Source organism: Opisthorchis viverrini (assembly GCF_000715545.1).
Source record: "Opisthorchis viverrini unplaced genomic scaffold opera_v5_41, whole genome shotgun sequence".
NCBI lineage: Eukaryota > Metazoa > Platyhelminthes > Trematoda > Opisthorchiida > Opisthorchiidae > Opisthorchis > Opisthorchis viverrini.
The window spans coordinates 1,555,561-1,571,085 of NW_008751697.1; positions in this window are offsets into that span (position 1 = coordinate 1,555,561).

The window sequence follows — 15,525 nt, forward strand, 5'->3', positions numbered from 1 at the left end:
ACATCAAAACCAGGTTACAGGTAGTTAACTGGCAAGTACAACAGGACAAATCATCATCTGGTGGCGCTGACCAAACTATCTGTCAAATGGCAGTCTGATCGTCAGAAGCCGATGACTGTAGCGTCTGGTTTAAACGAGTCGTAGATTACGCCATGTCACAATTGGAATCCCATGCTCACAGTTTACTTGCTAGTGTTGACCTTCTGGTATTGGCTCGAGGGTTGCATTCTGGCGTCATGATGCTGAAGCAAGTTCTGTCGCTTCTGGACCTTCTCGCCCCCAGGACATTCCCACACATCTGGAAAACTGCATCATGACGTCGTCGTCAGCTAGTCCACCGGATGCCTGTCAACCGAAAGCAGATCTACCGGGCCAACTACGTCGCCATCCAGACCCTATACCATCAAAGACGGAACGATGCTGCGTCTGCTGTGCTCGATGGCTCATGGAAGGATCTATGGAAAGATAACTGCGGCCTACCCCCGGACACCGAGCGGTATTGGAAAGAGGTGCTGCCAGCTGTGAAACGTGTGGATTGCCAGCAAAGTCGCGTAGTAGTACCATGCGGTTGGAGCTTCATCGGGTCAATTGCAGAAGTCTGCCGTACGATCCGTTTAATGGGCAATTCGTCCCCATGTCTTGGCAAGCTCACACCCAGGATGCCCCGTCAGTTCAATGCAAGCGCGTCCACTGGGTATATCAACGTGCTCTTACTATATGAGGGTTTTCCCCCACATCTGTGTCGTATCCTTATTACCCTAGTTTCGAAAGTCTCAAATCCGTATTCATCCGATCAACTGAGACCGATCTCCATGTCATCCATTCTTGTCCAGTGCTTTCATAAGGTGCTTTTTGATCGCTGAATTCATAAATCTCAACCGCCCTCATTCCAGTTTGCATTTATACATCGAGACAGTTGTTTGGAAGCTACGTTGCTCTTAAATGTTTCGCTCCGTCACTCTTCAGCGACTGCGTCTAACGTCAGCTTGGCGTTTGCTGATACTCGAAATCGTTTGATTCGGTTTCGCGTGACACAATCATCAGATCTGCAGAGGCGTTTAGAGCACCATTACCTCTAGTTCGATACATCACACAGTCCTATGAGAAAGCTGTAGCAGTTTTCCCCAACTCCGAGGTTCACTGCCACAGAGGTGTGAGGCAAGGAGGCCCACTCTCTCCATGGTTGTTCATCAGGGTCATGGATGAGGTTCTTGGATTGTCGATACAGCAACTGGGATACCTGTTCCATAACACCCTAGTAGATGTTTTGTCTTCCTGATGAGTGGGTTGTGTCTGCGAAAAGTCAGGCTTGAACCTGCTGTGGTTGAGTTGGGAAGAGCCGGTATGAAAATAAATGCCCGAAAGACTAAAGCGATGGTTATTTGTGGGGACAGGAAACATTGGGCAACAGCAGTCTCAGTCGAACAATTTCGCTTCGCCGAGGAACGCATCACTCCTCTGGGTCCGACAGACACCGTAACATATTTGGGCATCCCATTTACTTTCAAGGGGAAAGAAGTCTTTAACCACCGACAGCACCTGCTCACACTACTCGATGAGGTGAAGCATGCCCCGTTGAAGCCGCATCAAAGAATGGAGATCACGAGAAACTACCTGATACCGAGGCTAACATATTCGCAGTTGCTCGACCAAGTTCAACAAAACACGCTCAAAAGGTTGAACAACTTCATCAGGCAATATATTCGTTGCTGCCTACGTCTACCGAAGGACACAACATAGGGGACTTGGTACCCTAAGTCTGAGTGTAACCATCCCGATGCAGTGGAGAGCGTGTGTGGAAAAACTCTTTTCCACCCAGTGCCGAGTACAACGCAATGTGGTCAACGACTCCGAATTTGGCAAGATTGTTCTGAATCTCAGCCTTCCGATCCGAGTCCATGGTGCATGTTTAGACACCAAGGAAGAACTCTGGCTGCACAACAACATTGACGGCAGTGGTTTACGAGATTTGGTCGCTTCGCCTCTTTCTAATCGACGGCTCGTATTTCCAGAACGGGTGTTTCCTCGAATATTTATCTGCGGTATCCAGCTCCTATGAAATCTGCTTAAGACCAGAGTTAGAGGAGCTCGGTATGGACACGGTGGCCAGATGATTTTCTGTCGTGGAAACTGTGACTAACCAGAGATTTTGCTGTATGTTTGGCAGTCCTACTAGGTCGCGCATGATGCCAAATGTGCTCTTTATAATCGGGTTGCAAGTGGAGTCGAAAAACATCTCCGTCGCCTTGGGTACACGATTCTCGAGGAGTTGAGAGCACCTACCTTGACTTCCTTCATGAAGCCTGTACTAATTGATGTTAGAGAGCGTCGAGCAGCTGTGATAGACTTTAGCATAGTTTGAGATTGGCGCGGAGTGACTGTTTGGAATGAAAAGAAGCAGAAGTATGAATATTCCCTCACTATAATCTCAGCCCTATGTGCAATCGGTTGTAATGTCGGCTGTTTGGTCCACTAGCTGGTGATCATTTCTTATGGAGGGATCTGCCTTTCTCAATCCGCCAAGGCTGCTGTTGGATCAGGGCTTCCAAAAAGGTAACAGTCAGTGACTTGTGTCTGCTTGCCATTGTGGGCTACTTCCGTACTTACCACACTTTTATGCGTCGAGTGTACAATTTTGCCACTGAATCTCACACCAGGCCCAGCATGACGGACACTTTGTGTCTGATGTGCGAATCATTGTGCTACCACTTACCGCACCTTGAAGAGTATTCACCATTGTCCGTCCCTTCCTTGACTTTCGGTCTTTACACGCTTGTTTCCATACTAAACATGCTTACCTACGTCGGGATTCATCTTGTCAGACTGGAACTCTTGGTGGTTAGACTTCGAATAAAACGCTTCTTCCCTTTGTCATATTCTGTTGTGCGTTTTTCACTTTCATCCCTTGCACTCAGTTTTTCGTCTGTGATCATGCTCTTTATTATTGAAAGATATTTATAAAAATCTAATTTTATTTTCTGGAAACTTTTCCGTGTTTTTAAACCACTCGGGTACCGAATAGGCTTCGTTCCTGCCTAACTTTTGTGGATTAAGGAAGGAGAGATATTTTTGTGATGCCGTCGGGACAGACGCAAGCGTAAGACTTTCTAGGTGGATTTAAAACTTAAAACGTAGCTTGTACTAAATCATCAGGCAGATAAAGGACTACATAGGCTTTTGGGATTCACCCTACTTTTCAACCGTTGACTTATTTTATCTGTTTATTGAACACGGTATTCGCATCTTCACATACGTTTCAGCACACACATACGTCTGATGTTAGTTTGCCCTGCTTGGTTATCACCTTATTTTGAACTCAACTCCTAATTGATCAAAGATCAGTATCACTTGTTCGTTCGGCTCCAAACTACGTGCAATGAATTTATAGTAGCAAACTGTTCTTTTTTTTCACCCTACTTTTCAACCGTTGACTTATTTTATCTGTTTATTGAACACGGTATTCGCATCTTCACATACGTTTCAGCACACACATACGTCTGATGTTAGTTTGCCCTGCTTGGTTATCACCTTATTTTGAACTCAACTCCTAATTGATCAAAGATCAGTATCACTTGTTCGTTCGGCTCCAAACTACGTGCAATGAATTTATAGTAGCAAACTGTTCTTTTTTTGGAAGTCAAATCGTAGGGATCAAATTGCAGAATTTACGTATACTTGTGTATCCACCCATTGTTAGTCCTGGATACGTCCTTTACTCAGGCTAACTTAGTGGTCAGAATTGGTTCATCTTAGGTTTCGTATAGGCATGATTAGGGTGATTTCCGACTTGATTGTTCTTACTTCTCCCCAGAATGTCTTAGTGGATATCACCTCCACGCACGATCTTATCGCAGACCTAAAAGCAATAGGTGTCCTGAAGACTGTCCCAAGACTGGCTATGCTCTTCTTGAGGCCTAGCAGATGGGCGCATTCCCCGCATTTTTGTCATATTTGTGTTCTACTTGAACCCAAATTGCACAAAATTAGCGAAATACACACACTTGTATGCCAATTTGGTTTTGACGAAAGGCTCACTGGGAACTCAGCTGAATCTCTCGTTTATGATGTTTTTAAGCAGCACATTTAGCTAAAGCATTTTTTATGTTGCCCATTTGCTCCGCTCCAAGAATGAAACCTACTCATCAAGGAACTACCACCATATCGTCAAATATGTTTCTTATTCTGCAAGGTACTGGCTCGTACTGCCTTGTATCAGACAAAAAATTGCGACAAATGCATTCGCGAGGTAATATCTCTCAAAGAATGACTTTTAACTCATTCTATTCCGTGTTAATGTTCGCGGATGATAATTGTTGCGGAACTGCGCGTATCCTGTGAAATTTTTTATTCTTTTGTTTCCCAAATGAATAGGACTCAGTGTTCTGAAGTGGGTCCCATCATACTGAAATTCGTTGATCCAACTGTTATAAACTCTTATAAATGTGTTCACAAGAGTGTTTCACGACATTCCGGCTTCTTACTGTGACATTTAGCTTAACGGCTTTGTCTGAATAGAGAAGTCTGGCGCTCTGAAATTGCCTTGTGTGCTTGCAGCTGTTCCGTTTGTTTTCTGCATCGCATGGACCGACGAAGCCACATACCCAACCCCATTACCACTTTCGATTCGCCTATGATGATAAACCATCCTGATCTTGATCTAGCGTCAGCTGTTCCTCAACTTGAGGGACACGGAAAGGTTTAAACGTTGATGAACCACTATAGTCCGCCTGGCTTGTCGCGATTCGAAGGGACCGTTCTGCTGTTTTTCCACTTACTCTAGCCTCCTGCGGCAAGGTTCCACTTTACCCAGCCTATTCATAAATGTCGTTCACGTTTTGTAATTCAGGTGTACAGAGTGCGACAGACGCTTTGCAAAACGAGTCACCTGCATAATACATTACGCCTAAATGTGCAAAAAGTGCTCTACATTCGAGCATTGATCTTATACAGTAATGCTTATTGGAAAATACAGTGCTTCCACAATAGTCAGTAGTTGTGAACTTGATGCCCCTAATGCTTTCTATGTATACCCGTGACAATGAGGGTTTTTTTAATCATTCCACAGTGCCACGAAAGAAACATTTTTGTGGAAGTAACCACGACCGTTTCGCTCACTGGATTTCGTCTTAAAAAATCCTTTTCCGCATTATAAACCTGGCCCAGTTATCTCCACTTGTGCGATTGTCAGTAAAATGGCAACTGACGATTATCAGGTTTTAAACTTCCTGTTTAACAAACTATTTGGTGTACGTCATAAGCTCCGTCGCAAAAGATATGCTCCCCATTAGCCTGAAAGAGCTATTTAACTCGTGCTTGAAAAAAATCAGTAACATAGTCGCCCAAATGAGATGAAAAACCTTGGCAAGACATTATTAAGTTCCGACATTCAGTCGTAATTTTTACTATTTGGCATGACTACTCACGAGTAGCGTGGCTCACGCCTTAAAACCAGAACACCACTCTGCTTCCTTACTGCTCGCCCCCCGGGTTTTTCTCACACTTAAGTCTGTTTGCCCCATAGTTACTCACATCAGCAATGTGTTGCCTTCCCATCTTCCCTTGCAATTTCGTATCGATTCTACCTATTTTTGATTGCCCGCTCCCACGGAAATGGTGGTCGATCGGGGATCGAACTCTGAACCCTTCCAATAGAAGACGAGCGCGCTATCCGCCGCGCCAACCCGACTTCTCGTCAGTCTTATTCTTAGCCATGACGTTTGAATTGGATTTTTCCCGCTAGTGTCAGCCCGAACGCGCATTCCGATTTATCGTGTGTTGCGTGCTGCTTGGTCGAACCGACAACTAAAGACTTCAGGTAAATTTAATTTGTGCGAAGTTCATCCGATACCCAGAAAGTTATCCAGAAAGTTATCCTTACCTCCCGAGCGTACTGACCGTCTCCTGCGTCGTTATCTCTATATGCGGCCTATTTACACTCTCTGACTGCCCGGATCCGTGCGTTTGTATATAATTTGGTACTTGATGACTATTGCTTCCAGAACGCGCTATTATTTATCGTACCTTTTGCTTAATTTATTTGTTCACTTAGAAATACGGCGTCTGCTGTCCTCGTCCATCTGTTCGAAATACCTACTGAATATGAACTGCCTGTAGTCCAATAGCTCCGATCGTTCAGAGAGATTCAATGCAGTCCGGATCCTACAGAGGATGATGTTTTCTGGCCTTCAGGTTGCCAATGAAGTAGCCTGAATTGTAATTACCATGCCAGAATGGTAAATGTATCATTCCCTCACTGTATCGGCCAAACAATTTAGGATTCAAAATATCTCAGACTTTCACAAAATACAGTAGTTGCGACACCAGTTTTTGACCGCTAGACGCTTTTCATTGAGAACACTTCACTTTATACAAATGCCCGCCATTTGATCGCTCACTGCCTCCACGATTCCTGGTTGATTAATATAGATGACCGGATGGACACTGAGGTGCTCTACTGACTGACATTTGTCTCTATACTCAGTGCCCCCCAACGAATGATTTTACTGAAAACATCGGTGCGCACTACTTCTGTCATCTCTTACGTTGTATTCAAAATCAGCATTTACAGTTAGTGCCTCTGTATTATTGATTTTCGAGTCGTCTCAGAGTACGGTCTTAAACCTTCTTTAGGGGAAATTTCCGCTTGAGGGCTAGATGATCTCAGGTCCTACATGTTCACTACCAAGTCCACTTTAGACAAATCACCTGCTTGTAGCCGGAACCGGGCCCCAAAGTAGCGAATTTGTTCTCTATTGCCCATGACTACGGTTGCACCACATCACTCTAATTTGAACACTCCGCCCACCTTGGCATAAGTGTTCCGGTTGGGACACACTAGAGCGAGCACTCAAGTGTCATTTTGTTCCCAGTAGAACTAACTGGTAATACATATCCTTGCCCGTGTGGGGACTTGTGCCTGAGGAATCCGATATGAGAAGTGTTCCACCCTCACACACTGGTTGCACCAAAATGATTGTGTCTGAACACGCAAATCTCCACCCTCACACACTGGTTGAACCAAAATGATTGTGTCTGAACACACAAATAGTTAGCTGATGTGACTAGCTTTTGCTGCTAGAGTGAGGCAACACTGTTATCTAGCACATCATATGTCCGACGTTCATGTGGACAAGATTGCGCAGCGCACTGTTGATGGGCTTTACTACGAGCGAATTTACAAACCCTTGTTTTCTTTTTGGCGAGGCCTAGCCAGAATAATTGTGCCAGGACAGGAGGAAGACTTCTCGAGTGAATGATCCCAATTCAGCTTCTGTAAATTCCACAACCCAACGACGATTTAAGGGCACAACAATAGGAGCGCCGGTCAAACTAATTCTATGAATTCGCTGGTCAGATTTATTTGCTTTGGTGGATCGATCGATACTTCTGGATGGCGGTTTCCCGTTGACTGCTGAAAATACCGTCAACCGTATAGGAGACTAAAATAATGTCTATGATATTTGTGACGCCACAGTGATTGTGGCTTGTGCGTACGAGCCTATTCCTCCGATGACGTCTTGCGATGATTTTGAAATGTCACCACTCTCACCTACGTCACTAGCTCGCGGTAGTGGATTCGCTGGGGTCAGACCGCACGCTTTAACAGGCATGGTCGGAATAAATATTCCGATCCAAAAGCACAATCGATAACAAACTGAGTACAGAATTCGATGCATCTCTTTTATAGAGTCACATCCATCTTTGTGTTAGCACAGATAATAATCTGGCATTGCCTGCACTGGGGGGTTATGCCAAAATGTCGTGACGCAACTGCGGTTGATGCACTAGCGCTTGAGCGTGCACGCTTTGCTTTCAGCCGGATGTGCTACTGCCGAAGACACGGAGGAATAAAATCGACAATAAAACTTGTGTGATTAGCATTGCAATGAGCATTAGCACTAAGGGGGTGTAAACGGGAAGTAACCCAAATGGCAATTATTAGTCAATCAGAACTTTATACGTGCGGACCTGAATAAAAGTAATCTCATCAAAACATAGTGGATAATTTCAATATGTGTTTTAGGGAACTCGCAAATTAAAATATCTAGAACCCTTACTCAGTTCCGTATACGTACTCAGTTCTAATTTCCCTTTGAAATCCATCATGAATTTTTGCGAAATATGAACAGTAGGAGATTGGCAAAAGACAAAAATAAAAGTAATTGAAAAAACCTGCAATCAGAAAGCTTTCTGTTCAAAACTTGTCATCTTTATTGTCATTCAGAACCACGAAGACTGTTTTCGAGATCATCGCCCAACGAAGGACAATGTTGCTTGTCTTTTTTTAATTTCCTGGATCGCTTGTTTTAAAGCTTAGAATCCGCACTGCATTTCTCATAGCTGATACTCGACCTCAACAGAAAGCCTAAAAATTGTTGCAAAAAAAACAGATCAAACTACTCCCAAAAACTAAACTCGTGTTAAAAAAATATCTGAGTCTGTTAATTGATTCGGTAGCGTGACAAAAGAGCAACTTCACTATAAAGCCCTCGAGGGAGCCATTTTTACACATTAGAATATCTGGATACTTCATATTGTCAACTGCACTGTCATCGTGTCGTTTTGACCAGTCCATGCTAAAAAGCCGAGAAGTACCGTACAGCCGTTTCATCCTTATTGCGAATCACCAAGAAACTCAAGAAACCAAGAATCTCAAGAAACTCAGAGAATTTTCGCACCTTCCGGCCAGTGTTTGAAAACTGGCTTTTCAGCAAAGATGGTCTCACTGACAGGACGAGTAAAAACACACTTGAAAATCTCCATTCAACATCACCAAATCTCCTCACACTACAACCATCAAGTTGTCGTGATGCGTTGATCTGCCGGCCTCGGACTTTGATTCTAGCAACAACGTTATCAATCCCATTTCAAATAGCTAATTTCAAGAGTAAAACCACTTCATTGTTTTCTTCACTATGTTTATTAACACCCTTTGTGAAACACAATTTTTGACCAAAGTTTATACGACCAAAGCTTTCTTGATTTTCAAATTATAATCCGTTCGTTCATTCTTTTTTGTTTGAATTATCTCACAAAATCAAGACTTTGTATGATATTCAAATGTATCCTTTTCTTGCTACTTCTTTAACGCCCAGCGTTTCGTTAGATCACCGAACAGAGTTGTAGTCGTTCAACCTTTTCTCACTCATCAGCAATATAGGTACGGATACACATTTTTACGAGCCATTATACCCACATTGTCATCCGATACCTAAGTTGTCAGCAAAGTCCAAGGTAGTCGGAATAACTTAGGGAAAAATGTCCTCAGGACTAATTTGCCACCGAATACAGGATCAAGGTTGACGATGACGGCGATGGCAATATGGTTGGGCCCATACATTAGAAAATGTTTGGGACCGACTGGGAAGTCGTTGTTTCAGAGAGGTTCGGTAAACAATTGGTGGATTTATTGCTGGACAACTTTTCGCTTTTGACACAAAAGCCTCGTCGAGCCAAGTGAGTAAGTAAGTATACTGATTGGGTTTTAAAGCAGTCAGGCACCCAATCCGTGAGATTTCTTATGATTAGCCTACTTGACCATTACTGGGTGTTCAGTCTGATGTTCCTGTTTGTTGGTTAGTGCGGATGACTAACATTTACGATAGTTTGGTCAGGGGGGAGGGTTCTTCTTCATGATGAATCCGGACTTTTCGTCCTTGCTTTTTCAGTCTAGGACACCTTAACGGAAAATTCCTCTTAGGGTCGTTCACCAGTGTTCGTCAAGGGGTGTCGGGACAAGTGGTTTGGGGATGGGGGTGGGGGTGGTTAATTGGATCTTACTCTACTTGGATTTTGCACTTTTAGATCCAGACCATTTCGCTGATAACTGACATCTCGGCTGATCTGAGACCGCTCTCCACACGTCTGCAAGTTCTACCCCCTCTAATTTATTTACGCTGGGACGCTTGGCGATTTCCACCGCCTCGGCCACCAGTTGCTGTGTTGTGAATCTCAAAACCCGTCTCAGAATGTCCACACTTTCTAAATCTATCCTATGCCCAGTGTCTAGTGCATGCCCTGCCATTGCCGAATCTTCGACTATCGCCTGGTATTCATCTTCGTTTCTTGGTGGTCTATTAATGGAACGCTTATGCTCACCGATTCTGGTCTGCAATTTCTTGGCTGTCTGACCTATATAAACCTTTGTACAGTCGTTACAATTTATTTTGTATACACAGTTCCTAGTCCTATCAACCGGAAGGCGATGTGGTTGTGGTGGTCCGTCCGGCACAAAGCATTTTTACATGATTACTACGTTATAAATTTTGAGATACCTGTATTTTTCCTTGTAGTCAGGATAACATCATGCACATCTGACTCATTCCAGTCGCTCACAACAATTTGCTCTGTAAATTTGCTAGAAACACAAAATGTGTGTTGCTAATTTTAACTAAATTTACCCACTGAAAGATATTTACGTGCGGTTTAGGACGTCGAACATCAACAGAGCTCCTGTTGTTCCTATCAAAAGCGCCGTATATGACAAGCACCACTTTGTCGGAGGTGCCCTAGAATGAGGGGCTAAGTTTGGTCAGTTGCACTGGGGCACCCTAAACGCGTGTCCATATTCGGACCAGTTTCCAGGGAGTCCATAAGTACAGTGTATTTTTTACATTATTATTCCAAACTTTTTAGTGAAAATCTGTGAGTGCATGATTTGAGTAGTCAAATAACTAGCTCCGTTTCTCGGACCGAATTAATTCGACCGATTAATATTTGCTACTATCAACGTTATAAGTAGGTTGATTTAAAACGAAAAGTTGAACACCAGGTAGAGTATTCGAATATAGCTCTGTTCCACTGAGTAGTGAAAAAATCACACGCTGTCGTGCCACCGCCTCGGACCTAGACTAGACCAATCATCCTACAGGAGGAGAAAGTGTTTTCTGCCTCACCTACCTGGTACAGCAGCTTAAACACGAGCAGTTAGATTAAGAACGTTATCGACTGTTTAGGCCGTTGGAATCCAGTTGGTAACCTATATATCTGGGTTTAATTTTAATTTAAAGTTAATTTTAATAATTAATAAAAAGGAAGACATCATAAACGAGAGTTTAACCTCGGTTTCAGTTGATTCGCCTGCAAAACCAACTTTGTTTGCAAATGAGTGTATTTCGCTAATTTCGTGCCATTTGGTTGCAAGAAGGTTGATTGAAGCTCGAAGACTGCGTCTACCTGATGACCTCCAAGAAACGAAAAACCGGTAGTGATCTGTCGAAGAATCTTCAACAACCTTACTTGTAGTGTATTAAGGACAACATTTATTTTAATTTACAAATTAGTATGTGACTGCGGTTGAAAAAAGCGCTGAATAAACCTGGCGAAAACTCGGGAACCGTGCACCGTAAGGAGGGCGGTGGTGGTGCTGGCTGTTAACGAGTTTTCCTTAACTTCATAGTGTTCTGTCAAGAAAACTAGTCCTCAGTCAGTCAGCTCACATTCTTTGTTTGCAATGAGTGTATTTCGCTAATTTCGTGCCATTTGGTTGCAAGAAGGTTGATTGAAGCTCGAAGACTGCGTCTACCTGATGACCTCCAAGAAACGAAAAACCGGTAGTGATCTGTCGAAGAATCTTCAACAACCTTACTTGTAGTGTATTGAGGACAACATTTATTTTAATTTACAAATTAGTATGTGACTGCGCTTGAAAAAAGCGCTGAATAAACCTGGCGAAAACTCGGGAACCGTGCACCGTAAGGAGGGCGGTGGTGGTGCTGGCTGTTAACGAGTTTTCCTTAACTTCATAGTGTTCTGTCAAGAAAACTAGTCCTCAGTCAGTCAGCTCACATTGCTGTACAGTACAATGAAACCTTCATAACCGAAGTGAAATTTTGATATATAAAAAGACGTTTGGCTTGTGAAATTCCCAGCCATATGGGATATCTTGTACTTATTATGGCTAACCAATCAGATGTGCAGTCCAAAGTTCACATGATGAGTTTCAGGTTGCGCTGAGTCCGCGAAGCTCGCAAATGGCGTAGGTTTATTTCTCATTTACAAATAACCCTAAAAATGACGTGTAGATTGAACATAAACGAATAAGAACGACCTAATATGGCTGTACATGATTCGTTTATGATTGGAATCCTCGCCGATCTCATTAAGCCCAGTCACATGCAACAGATAAGAGTCGCTATTGTGTTGTGCGGTGGCCGAGCTATTGATTACGCCTGCAATGAGCCTGCCAGACTACGCGATAGGGAGAAGACAAAGAACTGGGAACACGGCTCTATTGCCAGGACAAAACCTACAGAGCATCTGCGTAAATATATAGGATGACTAATTGGCCAAATATGGTGGTTCACTTGTTCGTTCCGTACAGCCCATGGTGGTGTTCCGGTCATGAACGATCTCAGGCCCACTACGCTGGTCGTGTGTTGCTAAGCCGTGTTTGGTGCGAGCCGCCGACTCACCTAATTTCCGGACGCGTCGTCCCAATGGTGACCTTGGGGATGCATGACTCTGCACGTGTGTTTTTCTTCTGTCTGGCGCACCACATGAAATTGCTTGCAATTTCAATTGAAATCCTCACTTCTTCCACTACCACAGGAACAGCCAGTAGCCACTTGGGTGTGCGTATATTCAGTTAGATCAATATTATGTTTGTTTCAGTTAATACCTCGAACCATTCACAAGCGGGTGCAGATATTTAACCTATGGTTGTGAAATTTTGTGCCCTGGCCCAAATTATTCCGAAAGCAGGAATATTATACCATACCCACCGAAACATTTCATCCATTTAGAACACCAATCACACAAAATACAAACTTCTCAAAATACTTTATAAGTGTTCCGATGCATTGTAGCACCAAGCATATGACCTGTCACTCTACCGTCATACAGCTATTAATCACAATAAGCCGACCTGTTGACTCCAATGTTCGTTGTACAGAAATAGTTTGATCCCGTTGCCAAATCGTAGTCATTGGGTTATCATCTAATTTAGCTCAGTTTTAGGCTAAAATGAATATTTTCGGTCTAACTGATTGCTTTCGATTTATTGTGCCACTAAAGTAGATGTTCCAACTTGACAATACAAATAAAACTTGACCAACGGAAACACGGAAAGTATGTCCTTCAAGAAGTTTATACGAAAAAAAAACGATTAATAGGTGAAATTAGGAATCTAAGTGGTAATATGTTTTCCTGTTTGCATGGTGCGATAGTTTTGATCCCTACGAAGAAATGACGGTATCATCTTTTCTAGGAGATAATACCAGCACTTTTAATGGTCATTCGGATGAACAAATATGACAAGCTTTAAAGGCACACGTCTCTAGGCGCTGAGTGAACCATCACTATTTATGAGCGGTGTACTTATTGGTGCTTTCTGCACCTAGACGTTTTCCTGGAGGCCACCAATGCTACTTCTGGATTGCTGTATTCAGTTAGGTGAGTTTACTTAATAAAATTTTATTCATGTGGTGCATCTACTCCTTGAAAAAAAGAGTAAAAGTATATTTTGACTGCAAAATGCAGTTTTTAGAACTGTTACGGCCCGAAAAATTACAACCAGAACCCAAAAAATGATGTATATGAAAACCTTACCACGACAGCATTACCACGAATCGATCAGAGGTCTGGTGGGCTGGTCGTGTTGGGTAATGGCTGCTGCCCAGGTAACACATAGTTCGGTACTGGGTTTGGCCGTTCATCCTCCAACTTAAAAGCACGGAAGTTCGTTTTCCTGCCACGAAAAGGTGGATTGGCAGCTAATATATATCGAAGAAGTTTTCGACCGTGTTGTAAAGCAAGTCCGATATGGATTTAATTCTAGAGATATTTTAAACAGATGAGAAACACTCCCTCTCACTTTTAATCACCCCCCCCCCCCCCCCCCCCCCCGCCACCCCACAGTACCGTTTCGGTCCCGTGTTGTAAAGCAAGTCCGATATGGATTTAATTCTAGGGATATTTGAAACAGATGAGAAACACTCCCTCTCACTTTTAATAACCCCCCCCCCGCAAAATGCTTCAAATCTTTTGGTGATACGCCCGGTGAGCTCATACTATGCTCAAAGCCTTTATAACTATATGATCTTTTCTAACTAGGAAAGACAAGTAGAGCGGAACGAACGTGTGCGTTTTGTGAATGACAATCTGGATTAATAACCAGCCGCAACAGATCTAATCACACGGCTCGTCGGTGTCGAAAAAGAGTGTAAAGATCAGAGAGGACTATTCAAGAAGATCATCAACCGATGATATCAACAGATATACGCCTCAATACCTTCATTATCTACTGATAACTAACTAGTCTATCCCGGACCACTGCACCAGGGTCTGTTAGCAAGGTATAAGTCATTTAGCGTTTGCACAACTCACTTGTATGTGCGACTAGCACACTGATTTGGACGGCCCACATCGATAATACAGTATAACCGTCAAACTTTGCCAAAGCCAATCCAGCTCACGCCACACTTATTCCTGTTTCGATTTTAGCCGTGAGTATACTCCTGAACACAGATAGAAGCAGTGGCTCATCGACAAAAGTAGCTATACATATACGCTACTTAATTATGTTTAGTAGCGCCGGGTAAAAGAGCTATCCGAAAAATGCAACTGGTTTTAGCGGCGCCCTGGCGGACGGCCAGATTTTCATGGAAAAACATACCCAAGTGAGGTGATGTTTGTTCGCTTCAGTGCCCGTAATTATTGTGAGTCCTCATAATACGCTAACTTAAAGTGCATATAAGTATATAAGCATCCATGAAATGAGTAACAGAGACAAGTATTACTTTAGCAGCCACCCGGTGCGCCTATATGGGCCTCGGTGAGACAAAATAAGAGGCTTCCTTTATTCGTATTTGATCATTTATTTTCAGAGTGTTTTTCTCACAAATTTTAAAAGGAATATGAGTAAGCGTACATATGTGCCACGTGTTCATACATGAGTAGTGAATTTAATCCAAATTGGCTTTATAAGCTTGAAAGCAAACGCATCATTCGAAATAGTCAAACAATGTTGAGCACTATTATTGAATTATTATTGCATTATTATTGCATTATTATTATTGCATTATTATTGAACAAAATCAGTATGAAAATGACCGATAAGCCCACTTCTACGCAGGAATGTGAGTCCGACACCTGGAACTGCAACTGGCGGACTCACATTCCTGCGTAGAACTGAACTTGTCGGTCATTTGTATACTGATTTTGTTCAAAACCCACCTAACTCTACCGTCATACTACGAAATGACAGTACCGGTGACAACTGGTTTATCGCTTGGCTATCCGTCCCCTTCTAAATGGCGGGGTAATCGGTATTCTCCAGAAATAGGTGTTGTAATAATTTACCTCGGAAGAAGTGTGGATTCACGCTTACATCTGGAGGACCTGATGGACGAAGTGCAAAAGAACTAATTCTGGATTTCATCTCAACGCAATTGCGCTTAGATCAGCTGATGGATCTCAAAAGGCCTCTGTGTGTTTGTCTGCCAATCTTTTTCCCCTGTGTTTGTATTCAGAACAGGCACTAGGATAGGTATCTCGTTCTCCCCCAAAAAGAAACCGGTCCACTCA